The 22820-nt window shown below is 39.3% G+C and overlaps 1 protein-coding gene across 2 annotated transcripts in view; it reads right to left on the bottom strand.

The window, feature by feature from the left end:
* LOC109425480 (GIGYF family protein Gyf) overlaps positions 1–22820 on the bottom strand; it is a 113317-nt gene that overhangs the window by 72618 nt on the left and 17879 nt on the right. Inside the window, exon 1 of one of the 2 annotated variants that reach the window (XM_062846673.1) lies at positions 12068–12222. The exons of the other annotated variant lie outside the window; for it this stretch is intronic. The gene's annotated coding sequence lies outside the window, so the exon portion shown is untranslated. Of the gene's footprint in view, positions 1–12067; positions 12223–22820 lie in introns of those variants that run through there. 2 annotated transcript variants of the gene reach the window in all.

The raw sequence follows: 22820 nt of genomic DNA, 5'->3' as shown, positions 1-22820 counted from the left end.
GTCGAGGCGCCATCCATCCTCTTTTCTCTTTAAAAACATCTTCATACCCTGCGTACCAGTAGACGTTGAAGAAGATTGGATCATCGGCGTCGGAATCGAACTCTTGAATTCCCCTAGCCAGAGACTCAATGATTTTCTCGCTTCCGGTGGTCTGTAAAAGAGCGGAAATTTGTTGCTGTTGGTGGGAACGGCGTTTTTTTAAGGTCGTCGTTGGGCATCTTCAAACTGGCTCTGTTGAAAAATGCTTGAAAGTTACTAAGGTTTCATTCTTCTCCACGCCAAGTGTTATTTTCTTTCTTTATTATTTGAAGGTTGGATACAGAATGATTCTTAAATCCAGGCTTGCTGTCAGCATACCAAAGCCATGACTTGCTCTGCTACAATAGTTTAACACAGACCAAATTCTAATTGCAAAACGCCCTGACGACTTATTGAACTTAGGAGGAATCCCTAGAAGAATTTTGGGAGGTACCATAGTAGCAATTTCTACTGAAATCCCAGGAGCAATTGCTTCAGGATTCTCTACAGCAATTTGCAGAGATACTACATCAGGAATGCCTGGAGGGTTCCTGAGAGAAGTTTCTTGAAGAAATACCTGGAGGAATAAACAAGAATTGGTAGATATTCTGGAGGAATCCACGGAATAGTCCCTGAACAAATCGCAGGAGGAAGTATTTTGGAGAAAGCAAAACAGCTCGTCAGAATGATGCATCTAGAAAAATCACGAAATTGATGTTTTGTTTACCTCGGGAAATGGAACCCGGAACCGCTAGAACCGGTTCCCGGTTCTGTATATCTGTTCCGAAGTGGCCAGAAGTGTTTCAGACAACGCAAAAGTAGCACAGAATGATGTATTTTGAAAACCATAAAAATATAATCTTGATCTTAAGCATGAACTCAAGCCTGAACCTCCTAAATATGCATTTTTGGCACAAAGACCACACACAGTTTTGCAAAAAAAAAAAATCATAAGAACAGTAGTACCAGATAAAACTTTCATAGTTAGTTTATAGGACGTAAAGCTGCTTTTGGAATTTGACAAAGTATTTCTCCTGTAGTTCTTCTACAATTTTCACTTAGGATCTCTCCAGAGATCACTCCGAGTTTCCCCTACGACTCCTGCTTGAATTCTTACTGATGGTCCTCCAGGTAAACATGCAAGTATTCCTCCAAGAGTCATTAAAGTTCCTCCAGGTTGTTCCTCTTGAGATTCCTTCAGCAGTTCTTTCAAGATTAAAAAAAAATCTACATTGACTCCATCAGGAATTCCTTCAAAATGGTTTCAGAAAGTTTAAAAAGTACATCTTCCCAAGATGCCTACATGAAATTATCCAATTTTAGAATCCTGGATATTTCAAAAATTTCCAGGAATTAGTACAAGGATTACGTCTGAGAAATTTTTCAGGGAATCCTCCAGATTTTTTTCAATGAATTCTTTTAGCCAATCTTGCAAGGATTCCTTCAAGGAATTCAACAGATTTTTTCTCTAAATTCCATCTGAATTAATTCAAATGCTTTAGTATTCATTCAAAAATTTCTTCAATGATTTTTTGGGCAGTTTTCCAGTCAGGAATCAGTCTATTTTATATCAATTTACTTAATTATAGTACAACATTCAGCAGTGTGCGAAAATGCAAGTTGATTGTTATAAAATTTACTGAGTTCTAGCGACAGACTGCCTAAAATAGGACTGCCTGCCCAAATGGTTCAGCACACTGTGCAAAAAATCCTCCAAAGATTAATTCCGGAGTTATTTCAAGGATTTTAACAGAAATTCCTGTATGAATTCCATCATCCATTCCACCAAGCACCACCAAGCAAAAAAATTCATTTATTGTAAGGTTTCCTTGAGAGAATCCTAAAAAAAATCATTCGGAATTTTACTAAGGATTCCCACAAAAACTTCTGCTATGATTTCTTCAAGAGTTCAATGATTCTGTCAGAAATTCCTTCAGAAATATATCCTCACGAATTGTTTTCAAACATTACCCAAGTGTTGGTTTAGGAATTCCATTAAGGATTCTTTCAGTAATTACTCCAATGATTGTTTCCATCAGGGAACCTTCAGGAACATCTCCAAACATTCCTTCTGATATTTGTTCATGCTTTCTTCCGGGAATTCATACAAAGATTTCTTTAGAAGTCTCGCCAACGATTGCTCCAGCAATTTTTCCAAAAACTTCAGGAACTTCTCCAAGCTCCTTCGCGTAATCATTCAGGTATTCCTCAGCGGAATCCTGCAGGGTATCTGCGATGAATTTCTTTAGGAATTTCACCTCCAAGAATTACTTCAAGAATATTTCCAAATACTCTTCCATGCATTACTCCATGTTTCTCAAGGATTATTTTGCAGCATGATTTTCTCAAAAAAAAAAAAAATACAGAGATTTCGTGAGGAATTCCTCCAAGAAATCGGTTAAAAATTCCTTTGACAATTGTAACAACAATAATGATAAGTTTTTGTTCCATAATAAGATGGATTTGAGATGAAGGGTATTTACTTGGGACGGTCGGAGAAATACCCGTAAAAGAAATGTTGCATCAGTTTTGATTGGTAGGTATCTGTTTGTACATGGGGTAAACAAACTTGAAATACAAAAGCATTACAAACTACATTTCCTCCATATTCTTCAAATAATATTATGTTGGAAGGATTTCAGGAGGTCCTTGCCGAATTCATGTTTTATTTTTTCTGAGAAACTATGTAAGAACTGGGGACACTGAGGTAAACTGGGTGGAGTAGAAAGATATTTGTCATTGATATTATCGTCAACATTGGAAAAATCGTCCAAAACTGAATCTACTTGTAATAAAAAATAGTTCCATATAGTGCATTCTAGTTTTTTTTTCTGTAAAAAAAAAGTTTTGCGCTGTGGCATTGTCACAAAAAAATGTAGATAGCGACACTGTCATTGCCGTTGTGCAATGCTTAGACATTCATTTGCTGATGTGGAATGAATGCAGATAAAAATCGTGTTTGAAGTTATGAGCACCACATATAGAAAATTCCGAAATACTAGGAACACTGTTGAAGTAAATCGCTTTTCGATAAAAATGGTACTCTCTCGCAAACTAACCATTACGCATCAGTAATAAAATATCGGGAGAAGCAAACTCAAATCGAGAGTACGAAAAAAATAAGAGATAATCGAAACGCGAGAGCCAACGACCACATGGCAGAATTCGTCATCATCATCATCGCCCATCATCATTCCTCGGGTGTACGACACCACTCAGCTTTTTGCGCAATCGATACGGCTGTATGTAGGTATTCCCTAACTTTTATTACACAAGAAGACTCATCATCTCGCCGTGGCAAGTCGTTCGTACAACAGCAGCGGCGACAATGTTTGTCGATACACCTATGACTATAGAAAATACGCAAGCAAAAACGTGGACGTGGACTAGTCAGCCGAGCTGTTGTCGTGTGATTTGGTCGACGACGATACGATGCGATGCGATAATGAATCACCGTGTCGTGGTTTAGTACAGTAGAGATACGTCAGTCCGATTAAACGTCGACAGCGGCGACATAACGTGTACCATGTGCCTCATACTAGGCAGGCTCTTCCGTCGAATAGCTAAGCTCATCGACGTCACCGTCTGTCTTTGAGTGTGTTCATTCACCGTTCAGCTGCAGTTTTCATCAATTCCGCACCTAACGGTGTCTATGATTATTTTATGCTATTCGTGGTGCTTGCAACGCAAATACCTACATGTTGGTTGTCAAAAGGGCGAAACTAACACAGATGATGGTCGTCGATCACTGCTGCGGGTGCATACGACCACTTGTCAGTGTCGTACTGATACACTGTCGTCATCATCACATGTTGGACCTTCTGTCTTTTGTCTCCGGCAGTATAGTAGAGGCACCGAAAAATGTGATTGAATTGAAGATGCTCTGGTATTGGTGACGGTGGTAGCCTTTGTTTACATCTGGTAGGCACTACTACCAGGAGCACGAGAACTCGAAAGCTTTCTTTGAATTAGAGACGAAAAAGCTAATTTCTTATTGTATTTCTATGTTTAGTAGGTAGAATTTTAGCAATGCATAAATTATCTAAGCCTAAGGGCTCTGATAACCGTAGCGGTAAACGCACGGGTATTCAGTTAGACCGATTCCCGGTCAGTCCAAGAACTCTTCGAAAAGGAAATTCCCTTGAATTCCTTGGGCATAGAGTATCGTCATGCCTGCCACACAATATACACAAGCAAAATGATTATTGGCATCACTAAGGTGAGAATCAGACTTTGTCCTAGTTGGGACGTTACGCCAAGAAGAATAACTCCTTTAGAACATAGCCTGCGGCACAATCCACTGATTGCCAATTTGTGGGCGTCATATGATAGATTCATTTACAATGCTATTCTATAGTGAGACATGACTTCAAGAGTTTCTAATTATTTTCTTATGATTTTATCAGCTCAATGGAAGTTCTGCACATATTCATCCCCGTTGGTTGAAATGAGATTTCATGACAAATTTCTTCAGACGTTGGAATGGGAAACTTGCAAAAATTCAATCAAATTTCTACAAAACTTCTTCCAAGAAATTTCCTCGTAAATATCCTCTAGGTTTTCTTCAAACAGTCAAGTGCCTCCCCATGAAGTGCTTCAATGATTCATACAGAAAGGTATCCAAGGGTAAGGGTTTAAATGCGATTGCATCGTAAAGTTTTCCAGTGATTTGAATATGGATTCTGCAAATAATCCTTCAGGGATAAAGTGATCAGATGTATTCAGAGGATTCTTCAAGGAATAACCTCAAGAAGTTCCTCAAAGCAGCTTCCAGCTTCTGCAGAAAGTCCTAAAATTCTACCAGAAGCTCTTTAGAGAATTCATCCAGGAGTTTTTAGAAGAGTTTCTCAAAAAGGTTCTCGAGAAATTTCAATATCTTGTAGGCCTTTAAGAATACCGTAATCCAGGGTCAAATTGATCACTGTAAAACAGCTTTTGCAGATAACATTTGTAGCAATTCAAATATTGGCAAAAGAAAATTCCTGCAAAACCAGTACCGAGTGGATCTCTATGAAACTATGTGACAGAATTTTATTCAACAAATTTAAACTTAAATAACTTCAAAAATCACAAAATTGAAAATGCCACTTTGGAGCGAAATTGATCAGCATACAATTAAACATCGGTTAGAATGTGAAACGTTTGAATAGAAAATTGCCTTCTCCAATAAATATGTATATTCTGAGCACGATTAACGCGTCAAAACTCTTACAACTAATTAATTCGGCTGTTGAATGGCAAATTGGAATTTTGAAATTTACCACTAAACGCCTGAAGGTATGCAATATCCTCTGAAATAAACTACTTCAACCACGGTGAATTACTATGTCAACAAAATCTAAAACTTTTGAAACTGATTCATGTCCAGAATAGCTACACATCAAAATCAAGCTTCCAAAAATTTGAACCTAGAATGTTTACTGATACTCCTAGTGGCAATCGATTGTTAAGTGCCAACGGTTTCGACTATGTAAGAAACACAATGACAGTTTCGACTATGTAAGAAGCATAATGAAAAATCCTTAAAAAAGTAATTTACCACTAACTTTTTCTAAAAACTGAAATGTCAACACTCATCTCTAAACATCCATGAACTAGATGAGGTAAACGTTTTATGATTATAAAGACAGGCAGATATTGCTAATATGGAAATACAATTTAGTCCGAGAAGGATCAATTTCACCCCGGTTTACGGTTTACGAGTTTCTCACGGATTTCCACCAGAGGTTCCTGCAAATTTGTATTTTTTTGGGATTTTCTCAAAAAGCTTTTGAAAATTCCTCAAAATGATCACCAAAAATTTTCTCTAGAATATATTTTCTTTCTTTTCTTTATCTCCACAAATTCCACACAGTGTTTGTGTAACAATTCTACCAAGTAAATATTTCCTCAGCAGTTGAACTAGGAGTTGCTATGGTCTCAAATGTCCTTCTACGAAATATTCCAAGAACTTTTTGAAGATTTCCTTCGAAAATCACATCAGAATTCCTGGTAAGAATTTCATACAACAGGAGTTTCTCTAGGAATGTTAAAAATAATTACTCTAGTAGCTGTTTTATGAACTCCATCAAGAGTTTCTCCATACATTTACCCAGGAACTCCTCCAAGCTCTTGCAGGAATTTCTGGGACAGTTTTTCTTAAAAGTTTTCAAAGATTGAGAATCAATCAATTGATCGATTGAGCAACACATGTGGAATTAAAAAAAATCTTTTGAGGGATTTTCTGGAATGGCCTGAAGAAACTCCTAGGTCCTAGAGGAATTTCCAAAGAATTTTCGAAAAATGACCAAGAGGATATTTTGAAGGAATCGCAAGAAAAACTCAGGAAGATATCACTAGATAAATTTCTAAAGAATCTTCTAGAGAAGTTCCTAAACTGCCCCTCTTCGCATGTCAGTCTCATGGTGTTTTTCAAAGCGCCTAATTTTTGCACTATAACTCCAATTATTTTCAAAAAAAAAATGTGTTCACTTCATACATACACTTTTCGTGGCATATTGAGCTGTGAAATGAGGCGTAAAATATATCAAATTTGTTTTAAATGACCTCGTGAGAGATAAAAATATGATTCGCATGAGAAACGGCATGGGACTTACTTGGCAAGGGGGGCAGTAAAGTGGCTCAAAGAGGAACTCTTGAAACAATTTCAGAAGCATGATTGTGAAAATTACTGTAGTATTTTGTGAAGGGACTCTCCGAGAAATTCCAGAATAACTTCCCAAAGCAATGTTTCAAAGAAGGGACATTCTAGAAAGAACTTTTGAGCAAAAAAAACTTCAGCAGAAATTCAGCAGCAGAGTCTGCAGGAACTCCTAGAGTAATATCTTCAGGAACTCCGCGAAAAATATCTGCAGTCTCTTAAAGTCGATGCGGTAAGCGTCGTATGCGATGGTGACGAACTGACCTGCGTGTCACACGATATACAATACAAAACAGTCACTGGCAGAGGAAGCTCTTAGTTAATAACTGTGGAAATGCGCATAGAACATTGGGCTGAGAAGCAGACTTTGTCTCAGCAGGGGCGTTACGCCATTAAGAAGAAGAAAATTATTCTGCAGAAACTTCTGGAGATATTCATACATTAATTATTGGAAGTAATTCTGGGAGGATGTTTGGAAAAAAACCTGAGAGAATTCCTTCAGGAACTTTTGGAGAAATTCTCGGGAGAATTGAAACAAACCGTGGAGCAATTGCAGGGCGTCTACTCGTTTCAAAAAACTCCCTGATTTGTCCAGGTTTTTGCAGGCTTTGAATATAATTCCAGGTGCACATAAATAAATTCAGTTAATTGAACAATCCACCAAATTTCCCATATACAAGACAAATAAGAATTTGTTGAATTTTGTTATAGGAAAATTATGGTGACATTACTAGATGTACTTCTGGTTGAATTTCTGGCAGAAACGATACAGCTCCAAATATTGTCGATGGATTTCCCAGCTAAATATTTTTTTGTAAGTCAAATTAATCAATAAATTTAATGCAAAGGACTGATAAAATTATTTGTCAATGAATAGAAAATTTTAGATAGATTTTTTTCTAATTGTTGAATTTCATTGAGATGATGTTGGTCAGTAAGTCTTCAAGAAATTCCGACACAAATCATTAAGAAATTTATGATGGCCGAAGATGACAAAGTCTTGTAGAAACATATTATGGAATCAATTCTTCTCAAGTAACGAGATTTAGAGAGAAAATAAAAGGAAACAAAGAACATTTTTGCAACATTTCATTAGAAACTTCATGGGAATTTTCGATGTCGACATTCTTGGAAATCCTTAAGAATTCTGATTCCTAAGTTTTAGGTATTTAATTTAGGGAAAATACTTTTTAAAAGATATCCTGAAAGTATTTTCCCCAAAATTTGGATGCGGTTCAATTATTTAGGAATTCTTCCATAAATCATACAACTATATTGCTCCAGATGCTTTTGAACACTCGCTGGAACTCCCGCAAGAATTTTAATTGGTAGTTTAACTCGAAACTACGAATTCTCTACATTCTCCAGAACTTCCTGGGCCAAGAATTTATGCTAAAGCATCACCAAAAAGCAATTTTCTCAACAAATCACTCCGGTTTTCTCCGAATATTTTTTTTCTTAAGTTCAAAAAAAGAATACATCAAAGAACTTCATGAAAAACGACAGAAATTTTTCAAACAAAATATTAGAAATACTTTTATGAACTATACTAGGCGTGCTTTGAGGAATTCTACAATATACTAAAATTCCTTTATATATTTTTCCCAATATTTATTAACCCTTATGTGGCCGACAAGGTACCCGGGTACCCAGCACCCATTTAAAACACACGGTGTAGAAAAAAGCAAAAAGTTGGCCGGCCACATAACGGTTAATAATTATTTTTAAATCGTAAGAGTGTTTCCATCAGAATTACTCATCTAGATTTTCAATTTTTTTAATTTGAATTTCTTCAGGCATAACATCAAGAATTTCGTGGAGCAATTTATTCAAGAAATCAATGAAAATTTTTATCAGCATTCTATCCGAATTTCTAAAAGACTTTTCACTCAAAGGCTATTCAAGAATTATACCAGCACTTTTTTCAGTAAGCTATATATTTTTGTTTCACAGAACTTTTATAGGACGCTCCTGAAATGTAGAAGTGTCGTATGCATCTATGAATATTTTTATTTGCCTCAACCAGTGTTTCCCACAGTGTTCTCTAAAATATATTATAAATTGTTTAAATTGTGATGTTAGGTAGTACCACTGAGATTCCATTTAATGGTCGTTGCTCGACGGCAAGATATTAATTTCCAAGAACGGTTTTATGCCAGTTCACCCACTGTGTTATTTAGTTCAACAGTTTTTGACAGCATATTCCACAGATTCTTGTACTTATGCTTCTGGAGACTGCACAAATTTTAGAAGTCGCCCGAGTGTCTATGTTGAAAATTCCCGATGGCTAGCAACAATTCTCGAGGTTTTACCGACTTTTTCCCGGTGGTTTCAAATTCATCGAACTTTTCCCGGTTTTCCCGAAATTCCAGACTGGGTGACCACCCTCTTATGTCGCAAGGGAATTTCTTACAAGGAATTTTTTAGGGATTTTTTTATCTCAGTAGGCAACATTCTGAGGAAAACTCCTGAAAAATCCCTGCAAGAACTCCATGTCTGCGCCGTATCTTTGCAAAGTGGCTTAAGCGACATTGACAATTTGGCACATTTTTGGTTATTATGGTTAGTATCAACCTCTTGGTCATCCTCTATTTTTTTCTTTTATAGATGCTATATAACAAATAGATGTTGCATCCCAATATAGCAGATATATCTCAGAGGATATAACTTCACCAGATATGTACTGAAATACGTCAAAAATTGCGTCGCATTACAGATTTACAACAGAGATATCAGAAGGCCGGCTTCAGAGGCACGTCATCCTCCATTTGGGACATTTGTGCCACAAGGTAAAACTTCAAGGGAATTCTCAGGTACACGCAGAAAAAAACTGTGTTAAAATCAAAAATATTTGAGGTAAACTCAAATAAATTGTCAATTTGTTCAGGCCACAAAAATAAAACTGTTTGAAGCAAATCGAACGTCACATTTGAGGCTAATGCAATCCATGTTTGAAACAAAAATGCATCTTCTGACAGATTATGTTAGAAACAAATGTAAATATTTTTGTTTTTTTTTTGTGGCAGGTCGGCCATATTTGTTTTCCCATTTAATTTATTAAGTCATTTCCTTTCCTGGAAAAACTACTTCCAATGCCAACATCAAGTGTACATCTATTAGATAACATACGCTCCCGGAAATAACGGGATTTCATGGGAACTTTTGATGAACCTTGCCTTTTTTGCAGGAGGAAATCTTGATTGATGGTGCAGCTGGAACTTGCGAGTTTTGTTTATGTCCTCGACGGCGGAACGGGGGGCTCCTCAATGGGTATTGTCGAAATCAATATGTAATTGCGTTAGTTTTAAAAATTAATTTTTTTTTTAACATTTTATCAGTTTACCTTATAAACATGAATATTTTTGTTTCAAACGAAAGAAATTTGTCTCCGTGTAAAACTTCAAAAATTCGTTTCGCGAGAACCTTTAGGAAATCTCCCGGTCGAAACTAATCCAGAAGGGAGAAACCACAGACAAGCAGGGGTAACACTCTGATAAATCCCATCGTACACCGATTTAACTCTCTCTCTCTCTTCTTGGCGTAACGTCCTCATTGGGACAAAGCCTGCATCTCAGCTTAGTGTTCTATGAGCAATTCCACAGTTATTAACTGAGAGCTTCCTCTGCCAATGACCATTTTGCATGCGTATATCGTGTGGCAGGCACGAAGATACTTTATGCCCAAGGAAGTCAAAGAAATTTCCTTTACGAAAAGATCCTGGACCGACCGGGAATCGAACCCGTCACCCTCAGCATGGTCATGCTGAATACCCGTGCGTTTACCGCCTCGGCTATATGGGCCCTTAACCGATTTAACAGTTTGTTCAAAAATTTTATAGTTGGCCAACCGGCCGATCCGTGGCCAACGTCTCGCATCGGTTTTGTTCGAGTTTGACGTATACCCACTACCACCACCTAGTTGATGGTTTACTCAGTTCTCTTAGCATTGGGCGAACATGTTTCCGTGACTATGATTTCAATCGAATCGTTTCTGTTTGTCTCTAGAAAATCTAGAAAAAATCTAATGATTTTTTTTTTGAAGAAATTACAGGAAAAACATCGGGAAAAATCTCAGGAGGAACCCCTGCAGAAAATTCGTGAAAAACCCCTAGAAATCCTTGGAGGAGCTCTAGTAGAAATCTCATACAGAAAAACTCCGGTAGCCTCTGGGAGAAATACCGGAGTTCTGAAGTAAAATTTTGGAGTAAATTCCGTGATATCTGTGGAAAATCCACGAAAATTCCTTTAGGAAAAACACAGGAGGTGCTCAGGGGAAATCCCACGAGGGATTTTAGGAGCAATAACGGAAAAATATTTACAAGAAATTCGGTAAGGTCCTCGTGAAAAACTTAAAAAGAAATCGGTCGGAATTCAGGAATCCTAGAAGATTCTCAAGGAAAAATTCCGGCAAGAATTGTTAGAATTTCGGAAAAAAATCCATAAGGAATCCGGAAGAATCTACGGGAGGAATTCAAAAAGGAATACTTGGAAAAATGGCGTGGAAAATACGGAACGAATCTTGAGCGCAGTCCTGAGAGGCATTCCATGAGCTATTTGTAAGGAATTTCAAGAAAGGAATTCTGGATGGATTTTCTAGAAAAATCCTCGTAGCGGAATTTCTAGATGGGTTTTAATTAGAAGATTCATCCGCATGGAATGGAATTTGCAGCGCATTTGACAGAATCGTCAGCTTACCGAAGATATCTATTCTTAGATCTATGTGGTCTCCTCTTGTTAATCTCGCACGGTTATCCATATTCCTTCTTCATTTAACTTGTTTTCTGAATCATCACCCTGAGGAATTTCAACTTCCTCTCGGAACCACAAGCTTCCAGTAAGAACTTTCAGCATTACGGAAAAACAGTTTCACAGTTGTTTAAATTAACATTTGTAGGGTTCTCGAACTGATTTAGCTGTCTGGTCCGAAGTCAGCTTTAACGGAAACACTTGCCAATTTTGACTTTACCTAGCTTCAGATACCTGATCTAGCTTCACAGCAGCATGTTGTTATCCATCTGAGCCGAGGATAGCCCTAGAGAACCAAAAAAGCGATCCACCGCTGTGTGTTGTATCGATTGTCGTACTTCCATGAACTAAAAACATGTTTCATTTCAATCACATCCGACTCCAATCACTTCACAATACTAACCGTGTCAGTCTAAAAAAAACACGTTGCTTGACAATGTTGTGTATTACGAAGCAAACAAACTGACTGGATAGCATGAAGCCGCACATAGATTCGATCTTTTCGTTTTTGGGTCACACAGTATCACTTGTCATTTGGAACTGGAGTCCAACTGATTCTTCAGCAGTTATCTGCACTTTCATTCACTTTCGAATATATCTATCAATGCTTAGTATTAAACATCGACCCTACAGGTAGTTTGGTTTCACCAAGGGTTTCACTCACCTTTATTACACTGACAGAGATCCAACGGAATCCACTTTAGAATTTCACTGAAACACCAATTTATTCACTGCGAATCGCACACCTTTCGATTTTTAATCCCAAGCACTTGTATCGTCACTCGTCAGGAACTATGTTTCGTCTTTTTCAACATATGATCAGCTTAATCCGATGTTTAACTGCAAAACTCACCTAAAAGAAAGAAGAGAAGTGAAATCAACTATTAGTTTTGTTGTCTGATTTAGTTTTAAATAATATCAAAAGTAATGAGCCCTCACTGGCAACAATTTTCAGAGGCAGTTTTCACATCCCCGATCATCAAAATCAACAACTTGTCTTGCTGAGGTTACAAAATCTTCAGTGGTGCCCCACCACCGTCGCAAGAAAATACGCCGTACGTCCTCCAACATCGTTTTTTTTTGTGCAGCTCACAAAATGTAAACAACAGTTTCACAACCGACAACCATCGAACCGATCGCCAACCAACCAACCAAGGACGATGGTTCGAGCGCATACATGATCCACAGCACACAACCTGTAGAGAGGGTGGTAAGTCCGACGACAACGACGACGGCCATTCATTGCGGATTCGAGCATTTTCGGTTCGACGACGATTTATGAAGTTGTTCTTCTGGGTATATGGCTGTCATATCGAAGAAAATATAAACAAAATCCCCCGAAGAGAACCGTTCCGTCGTTCGTTTCCGCATGCGTTAGAACAGTGCGAACGTGCAAAGTGGCGACGAGCATAATGGGTACCAGTTTCAAGGAAAAAAGTATCCATGCACTGAAACAATCCTCACAGTATTTGGTATAAAACCGGTCAACAGTAAACATATAAGCAACAACTAAACAAAAAGTGCCATCAAAATACCATGTATAGAAATAAACAAAATGATGAAGAAGGTTGTTTGCCATAATCGTAAGGATCATGAGATAATATTATGACATTCATACTATTGTAACTATGTCAACAAATCATATGGTTTATATACATTCTGTGAGTTGTTTTGGTTGAGTGTATGAAACATGATGAATTGTTTTTGTTAAGTTTTACTTCATTTATCAAACATTTTATATGATTGGTTTGCGTTTCTTATAACTTGTATAGAAATATGTTTAAGATATTTTTATGTTTATATAATGTTTTTATTACTTTTTTTCATATTTTTAGGTTTTGAGTACACGCCTATGATCGCATAACTGTCCCATATGAATAGGAAAACCAGCAAATATGGGACTGATATGCGATCATAGGCAGTACATACAAGCCTTTTTTTGTTTGAAATACAAATTTCCTATTTGACAGCTTCTCACAATCTTTACGCATTTCTAATTGTTCTCGGACTATTCTCAAATTAATCTCGAAGTAAGCATCGTTCCTATTTAAATGCACATTACATGCACTGGCGTAATTCGGAATATAGCTGTTAGCCAGCATCGCGACAGGTGCCCAGGGCTGCCACATCTTCCGCACAAATTCTGCGTTGGTTCTATTCAGCATGGACGGTCCCCGTCGTCCGCCGGCCGCTTGGAACCGAAATTGGAATTAAAAATAGCATGACAATATCATACAGAACACACATTTCGCGTTTCCACACCTCCATCACTTTACAGTGTATCAAGAAATTGTCCGGACGGATGTTTTTATTTTGTTGAATAAAAAGATTGATGAGTTCAGCTCCTTATCAGATTTTTAGCTGGGGAATGCCATCTTTATTTCTCTCAGCGTGATAAGTTGATCACTTCCGTCCTCTGCTGGTCTGCCGTGCCTACACACGCCATTCAAGTCATTCGAAGTCACAATCGAAGTACTGCGTCCACCTTTCAATCACCTACAGCTTTCGGCTCGCGGCACAAAGCCGTTGTGGGATGCGAAGAGCTTCTGCTAGAACTTCCGTGTTTCTTAGGAATGGCACAGCAGTTTCCTTTTCTCGCACTCCGTTTTTTTCCAAGCGGTGTCTTTTCTACCGATAGAAGCAGGTCTCAGTATCCGGTTTGTAACGTTCCACGTTCTGCCGAGATCCATGCTGCAGCATTACCGCCCGCGATGCGCTCTTTTCCTCCAAAATCGCTCTGCACTCCTAGTCGAACAATTCGTTCCGTCGCCTCCGCTCCACGTACCCGATGGTGCTCTCGAATACGTCGTTGATGGCTGCTTTTACTGTACTCCAGCAGTCCTCTAGAGCGACCACATCGAGCTCGCCCTCGTCTGGCAACGCTGTCTGTATGCTGAGACGTTCTAGGTTGTATCGTGGCTGTCGCCAGTACTGTACATTGGGGATGTCAGAAAGGTTTGAGCATTACCAGGTAGTGGTCAGAGTCAATGTTAGCGCCACAATAGGTCCTGACTTCTATAATATCGGAGAAGTTTCATCCATCAATCAGAACGTGGTCGATTTGCCATTCCACCTGTTGTGGAGATCTCCAGCTGTAACGATAAGGGAGTCTATGTTAGAATAGGCGCTACGTGTGGCCATGTTCTTGGAGGCGGTGAAATAGATGAGTCGTAGGCCTTTTTTGTTCGTTAGTTAATGGGCACTGGCGCTGAACTTTCCTATCATCGCACTGAATTTCTCCTCTGGGATTACTTGAGCGATGATCTTGACGTCGTGGCTTGGATCACGGTCATACTCGCTTTTGAGCTGGGTATAAAATTCGTCCTTGTCATTATGGGTGCCTCTGAGCGCCTACTTTTAGGGCCAAGTTCAGAATTCAATCCACACCTGAAGCTTTATCTACGCTAAGGGATTATGAAAATTTCCTTCATCACCCGGCCTAGTCCTCGACGCTTCTATGAAGGTCAAACACTCGGATTAGAAAGGTCCATTTGATGATCCTCTCCAGCATCTCAGCAGATTGGTGTGTGGAAGTCATTACAGTATAGTCCCACAGGTTAGTTAGTATTGACGCTCCGATCTCTCTGGGCCATTTTATGTCCTTACCTCGGTATTGGGCGCCAATCGTAGTTCTTCTCGTTCCTAATCCGTTAAGCTCAAAGATTCTTTCACCGGTACGAGTACGTATTGTCTGATACCGAGTACATCAGCTTTCAGATTCATGAGCTTGGCGTTGCTCCACATTACTTTCAAGACCTCCGAATACTATTGGTCTCGTCACGTTTACCTCTCCTACTAGCAACTGCTCTCTTATTTCTATTCTTCCGTATGCACAAGGGACCAGAGGCCAATTCCTAGCCAGTCGTAGACCCCCTGCTCCTTTCAATCCGGAACGGGCCAGCCAAGCCTTCTCAGGACACATTCCCAGCCTTCTGGGACGCCTAACTGGAGCCCGAGTCACGGGTTGTATAGCCCTTTTGTGTTGTTTTGCTTATTCCGCGATGACGGCTGCCTCGCGTGCTTTTGCGACTGCTTTGAGTGTGCAGTCTAATCTGACATCTTTCTAGGATAATTACCCAGGAATGCGAAGTCCTCAGTCTGTGTTGGGTCGAGCTATAATCCGAAGTAAGATTCAAGAAACCACTTAATCTGACGATTAACAGAAAATTCCTAATTCTTCAATTACTTGCGCTCTGAAACAACGTTTTTATGTCACCACGTCTCAATCCTCCTTTCCTAGATGGTTCCCGACTACTGTGATCGTTTCCGAACACGTGTATTGGAACACCGAAGTTAAACTACATTATCAATTTCCTACAGTCTGTATAGACTTAGGTGCCTTCAGTTTTGTGGACTCCGCTGCTACCACTGACTGTTACCATGAGCTAGTCATAGTCTTGCTCTGCCCTGGACTTATTGACTTCCGGAGTTTAAGTAAGTCCTGCTTGAGAACTTTGTTGATTTTACTAACAGTCTTTGTTAACAAATTAACATCTTTGAAACCATTTCAACCATTTATCCCTCGGCTTCAACATTCTACACCTTTAACATTGCTCAGGCGTAACCCCATACCGCAGATCCTTTTCAAATAGCATACAACTCTTTTCGGCACATTACAGTCCTGCTGCGATGAATTTGCTGTCTTTGGACTCAGTATTGATATTGATGCAGACGCTGCCAAATAAAGAAGCTTTCCAACGATCTTTTGATACAACTGATGATGTGGGAGTAAATTTTCTTGATCAGCATGTTTCTTCTAACCAGGATCCAGCGTATCACTTGATGGCTTTGCGTCTTGAAGACTGGCAATAGCACATAGAACTATACCAGCTATGTACTTCCGTTGACTGATAAAGTAATCATCAGTTTCAATACGTACTACATCCAGTCCCAAATAACATCGAATATCTCCATGGTTTTTAATTTCGGACTCGCTCTTCAAGATTCTTTCACGGATGTCTACAATCCAGTCCAGTAGCCATTAACGCGTTTACGCGCCACAAGCATGGGTCAGCTTCGTCTTGTTGGTAACCAATGGACTGCAGTGTGAAGCCTTTGATTCCAAGCACTGGCCGCCTTTTTCAATCCTCATCAGCTTTTCTTCAAGCGATAAACCATGTTTTCGGAATTCTTGACTGCAAACTCTGGAGGTTGTTTCATAAATATCTCCTCCTCAAGTTGCCCAGGGTCTCCACATCAAATTGTTTCAACAACTTTTTCCATAGTAGTCTGTGCCGTAACGTTGACTAAATTCTTGGACCACTAAATAATCTCGCCTTGTATCGTTGAACTTGTCCATTCGAGTTTCATTTCGTTTCCTTGGGGCAAATATGATTGCGACTTCTGTTCTTCCGTTCTGCTGTTCCATTCTGCTCGGGCGTGTATTCAGATATGCTATCACATTGTTTCTGATATATTCGCCGTTTCGATCTGAGCGTATGATCTTGGGTTTTTTCCCCAAACTGAGTGTTAATCCCAGAAGCTCAATTCGTAGATAATGGTCTGGCTTAGGTACACTGGGATGGTCCATTTCTTCATCATTAAATCACTAGAACACTAAGTCCATTTGGCTGTGATTACTGATGGTATTTCATGGTTTATTACGGTAGCTAGAAAACTTTTACGCTTGAATTATCTGGTATCAACAGAACATATTTCGGATAAGATTTACTTGTATTACGACTGATTGGTGTAACGATTATTATTGTAATAATACTTGTAATGTCTTCCGGTAATGATTGTCACTTGGACTTATATATGGTTCCTATACAATGCATACAATGCATGAACTAATTACAAAAGGTTTACGTTCACTTTCAGTAGAACACAATTGGACTATTATATTTATTGATAGTTGTAATAGTGACCAAAGGGATGGAAACTTACTTCATATATGTATGTATAGAAAATCACTCATTCAAAACAAACTCATTGCGGTAATAGTTACAAAAGAAATACAATTGGTTGGGGTGTTCAAAACTATACGAAGGGTCTTAGTCGAGCAATTCAACGCTTTTACGGCCTTAACACTGAGTTTTCGTCATTTCTACGAGCTTTTTCAGCTTCGATAGTACTTCTGACTTTCTGCGTCAAACATTAACCGTTGTGTACTTGCTATGGTCGTCTATCAGCGTTAGGAAATATCCCCTCCTGGAGTTGCAGTTTCCATAGGACCACAAAAGCCATTATGCACTTATTCCAGAATATCGCTTGACTTGATAACTACAAAATTTACAGAATGGACAAAGCTGAATAGATATTACGATGGCACAATTAGTAACATGTTGATCTATAAACCCATTGTTTACATTCATGGGAGGTGAAAATATTGTTGGAGACCCTCAAGTAATCGCTGCTTTTGAAAATTGACAGTAGAACTTTTGAACTGCTCGCAAATATCTTTGTATAATCTCTAGAAAAGTGTTTAACACGATTTCTTAAGCAATCTCTGGAGCAATGTCTGCTAAAATCTTTTGGTAAACCTGTGAGGAAAATTTTGGATAACTCTTAGATAAATTTTAGGCAAACTAGAGGATGAATCGACGATCGAAATCTAAAAAACACATTTTTAGATGTAATACCTTAGTACTTACACTAATTTCTTATGAAATGTTTGAAGAAATTCTGGAAAAAAAATCAGAATCACCAAAAGCATTATTTTTAGGATGATTTCAATGAGCAACTAATGGACATGGCCAATAATAACATTTGTTTGTATTACCACCAATTTACATGTCCGGACAATTTTCTGCCTCACTGTACCCGTGTCTTGGAAGAACGCGAAAGAAGACTGAATGGCAACGAGCCGGGAAAATGGAATGCAGCCGAACGCCAGTAAAAAAGGTCTTTCCCCATTCGTCATCGGGTCGCCGCTACCGGGTCACCAATCGTCCTAAATCTGAATGAAACCCGGCGGCCGGAATCCAGATCACCGGAAATGTAGCTATCCGTCACAGAAATACTTACAAATATCTCGCGAAAACTGCTCCAATGAGACGTTCAACACAAAACCGAGAGCATAAGTAGTGCCAATGAGTTGAACAGTGGACAAGCAGCTGCTTACTACACCTTGGGGCTTATGTCATATCTCTGCTAATACTGCTGGCTGTAGTAGCACCTCGGCGAATCACCACACACAGCACAGCAACCGAGCTGAGGTAAGGTGTATGCTCTTTCCTGTTGTGGTTCTTCGCCGTGTACCCATATTTCTACTGCTGAGCGAAGTCGACCACGTTGCTGTGGTATGGATGTGCTTGCACGTAGTGAGAGCGAAACTTTGGTACGACGACTACTAAAAGCAGTAGGCGACTGATAGTGAACGATGGGCGAATGTGCTCTTCGATAAGGACAAAACATCCCATGTAACATGAGTCAATTAGACTTCAGAAGGTCATTACAACCATTATAAAACTAAAATAAATAGCTTTGCTTCATTGGATGCTTCTTTGAACAAGCCGGAACTCATAATTGCCGTAACTGAAGGTGTTTCTTCCCGTTCGCGATACGAACGGTGCACAAGAACCACAGAACACAATTTTGACCCCAAATCACGGTTACTAGATCTTCTCCTTCTTCACCGAAGGCAGAATGATGTCCACTGCTGTAAAGACGTGGGTATTCAGCATGACCATGCCGAGGGTAACGGGTTCGATTTCCGGTCGATCCAGGAAATTTTTGTAAAGAAAATTTCCTTGACTTCTTTGGGCATAGAGTATCTTCGTGACAGAGGAAGCTCTCAGTCAATAACTGTGAAAGTGCTCATAGAACACTACGCTGAGAAGCAGGTTTTGTCCCAGTTGAAACGTTACTCCAAGAATAAAATAGAATAGAAATAACGTCATCAGCATACGTTTGCTGTGATACAGTAGCTGTATCCGTCAAAATGAAACGTCAACACCCAACAGCTCAGTCAACACTTTGGTGGCATTTTGCAGCACCTGACAGTTATTTGATGTCGATGACAGTTCTTTCATTCGATATTCGTCCGGGTTCATAACTGCGGCTTCGACTGATTCCGTTATTTTCATACATGCTCACTTCTAACAAAAACGTTGGGCGCTATGCTACGAACAATAACATAGAACCCTACAAATGCACAATAAAGTTGAACATCACATATTAAGCTCATACGATATTGTCGGGCCGCCACCAAACCGGACTTCGCACAATCAAGTCGCGGCGCGACCCCACTCGCGACGTTTTTTAATCATGTCAAAAGAAGTGCGCATCCTTCCCGTTGTTGTCAGCAACACAGCGCACTAGATGCGAAACAGTTGCGACACTTGTGGACCAAGAAAATGGCAACTTTTGATTGAATGACGGTCTTGATTCCAACCGGATAGACAATACAAAACATAAAACGTGTTATGTTACCTAAATGAATGACGAAGTTCAATCCCAAGATGACTAGGTTATGTTTTTAATTCTTATGTATATCCCAAGTCTGTTCTGTGTTTTTGTTTTCTCTGGCAGTTTTTGTTTTGTTTGCGGCATTTGTAGCTTGCATAGTTAGAGTTCGATCTATGGGTAATGGGGCACCTCGATTCGAAGTTCAATATAAGGCAGAGATGCCATATATACAGATTTTTCTGTATTATACAGATATTTCAGCATCTATACAGATTGCGTTTGTATAGAATACAGATTTTTCATTTGTATAGGATACAGATTTTCCACCCAAATTTTGTATGGGATACAGATTTTTAAGCGGGTGATACAGAAATTCATCTGGCATCGCTGATATAAGGGTACGACCAGAGTGGACGCGTCACGCGACGCGACGCGGTTTTCCCATACGATTTGACAGCTCCTTATTATTGATTGTTATTCTTTTGCGTGCAAATTTCCGCATCGCGCCGCGTGACGCGTCCTCTCTGGCCGGCACCTAAGACTACCCGCATAGACGGGTACAGTTCGAACAGTATGCGGTATTGTTGAACTGTCTACATTACGGTTCGTGTATGGTGTTGGTTTATTAGGGTAACAAGTTAAAGTTTACCATAAAACACAAAATAACTGCTTACATATTTGTCTTCTGGAATCACAAACGAACGCAACTCTTCGAACATTCTGCTATTCGAATCATAGTCACGGAAACATGTTCGCCCAACGCTAAAGGGACCGAGTGTGGTCGACCCTATAACAAATAAACAAATAAACAAATCAAAAGGCGTAACAAGCATTCACTTCGATGCATTGTCAAGCAGAGAACACTGCAAGCTGCGTTGCTAAGGTTATTGTTAACGTTTCAGTCTTTCGTCCACAAACTTTTTCCAGAACTTCTCCAGGAGTTTCTTCTTGGATTCCCAAGGAGTTTCGTATGAGATTCTTCTGGGGGTTTATTTGGGATTCCTTTAAAAGTTTCCTCCGGGACTCTTCCAGGAATTTCTTCTGAGAATCCTAAACAGGTTCCATCTGGGATTCTTACAGAAAGTCTTCCAAGTATTCCTTCCGGGATTTCTTAAGAAGTTCCTTCTTGGAATCCTCCAGTAACTTCTAAAATTCCACCAGGTGTTCCCTTAAGGATTCTTTCCATTGTTCTTTCTGGGATTCCTCATGGATGTTCACCTGAGATTACACCATAAGTTCCTTCCAGAAATTTCACCAGAGATTTCATCCGGGACTACTGCAAAAGATTGCTTCAGGAACTCCTTCTAAAATTCATGCAGATTTTTTTCAGAACTCCTAGTGGAATTTCATGCAACAATTCTCCAAGAGTTTCTATCTGAGATTTCTTCAGTAATTTCTCTGAGAATTCTGCGATTCATCTGGGGGGACTCGTTTCGGGACTGATCCAAAAACCAGGGGGAATGACATTTACTTTGCTAACCGGAAAAATCCGCATTTATCCTTTGCTAACCGTCGTAAACCGCGTCTAACTACTGCAACAAACTTCTTCCGATATTCCTCCAAGAAATTCTTCCGGAACTCTTCCAAGAGTTTTCTCCGGGATTCTTTCAGGAACTACATCCAGAATTTTTTCTCGAACTCTTTCCGGGATTTCTCTGGGCATTCCTTCGGGAACATCTTCCACGATTCTCCCGTGTAGTTTCTATGGGATTTTTAGAGTAAGACCGTAAGACGTCTGTTCATGAACAAGGTTGGTTTATAATTAATAAGTTTTTCAGTAGTTGATTGGGTCTAAATAACATCTTGATAACGTCTTGGGTGGTGACTAGTCTACTGTTCCACTCCTCGGGATCTGCTTCCAGAATTCCTACTTATTCGTGAGCTCCTTCATGGATTCCTCTAGGAACTCATTTTGGGATTCCTTTGAAAACTCCTTCCTGGATTGTTCCAAGAATTTCCTTCGAAAATCTTCCAGAAATTTCGTACGGGATTCTTTCGGGAACGTTCACCAGGAATCCTCTAAGAACTCTTTTTTGGATTTCCCTAGGAGTTCTTTCTAGAATTCATTCGGAAGTCCATTCCTGTATTCTCCCAGAAGTTCCTGGGATGCAAAGAAGTTTAATACAGAGTTCCTCCACGAGTTTTTTTTAACATTCTTTATGGAATTACTCAAGGAGTTTCTTGTGAAGTTTCAAGGAGTTCCTTTAGGAATTCCTCCAACAATGTCTAAAGAAATTCCTTCATAAAGCTCAGTTTCGTGTTCAAAAGGAAAAAAACTGGCAAAAACTTTCTACAGTGACTACCATTTGAATTGTCATTTCTTCACAACTGCGTATTGCGATCGAAGAAAAACGATTTCTTGGGAATTTCCCATGCATCAAGATAGGCCGGGAAATTCCTTTTGAACTGGAAACAAAGGCTCAGTTTCCTTTTCGAATGAATTTCTTGAGTGATTCCTCGTAGAAACTATCTACGACGACTGTCATTTGAACTGTTATTTCTTCACAACTGCGTACTAAGATCGAAGAAAACAAATGTTTTTTGAGCGATTCAGGCAAGAAATTTTCCATGCATCAAGATAGGCTGAGAAATTTCTTCTGAACTGCAAGCAGCCCTTAAGCTTCATAAAGGATTCTCTTGGAAGGAGTTCGTTGAAGGAGTATTACCAAGATTCCTGGGAGAATCCCATAGGCAACTTTGGCAAGAATCCCAAGAATGATCTCTGATGGAGCTCCTTGGGGAACTTACTGAGGAATGACAGAAAAAACTCCTATTGGAATCCTGAAATAAATTTCTGGAGAAAACAAGGGAGGACTGCCTGAAGGAATCCTAGGAATTAACGATGGGGCGATCTAAGAAACAATTGTATAGAAGGAATTCCTGGAGGAATTTCAAAACCCTAGATTCCTAGATACATTTTGTGGGGAGTTTACGGGAGAATTCAGGTACTCTTGGAGAAATCTCACAATCGCAAAAGAAATTCCTCGGGAAATCCCAGAATGAATTCCTGGGAAATTCCAGAAGGAGATCCTAGAGGGGGGATGCCTACAGTGAGTCATAAATCGACA

Source organism: Aedes albopictus, chromosome 1 (assembly GCF_035046485.1).
Source record: "Aedes albopictus strain Foshan chromosome 1, AalbF5, whole genome shotgun sequence".
NCBI lineage: Eukaryota > Metazoa > Arthropoda > Insecta > Diptera > Culicidae > Aedes > Aedes albopictus.
The sequence above is the reverse complement of the archived record's forward strand: the minus strand, read 5'-3'. Positions and strand labels throughout refer to the sequence as shown.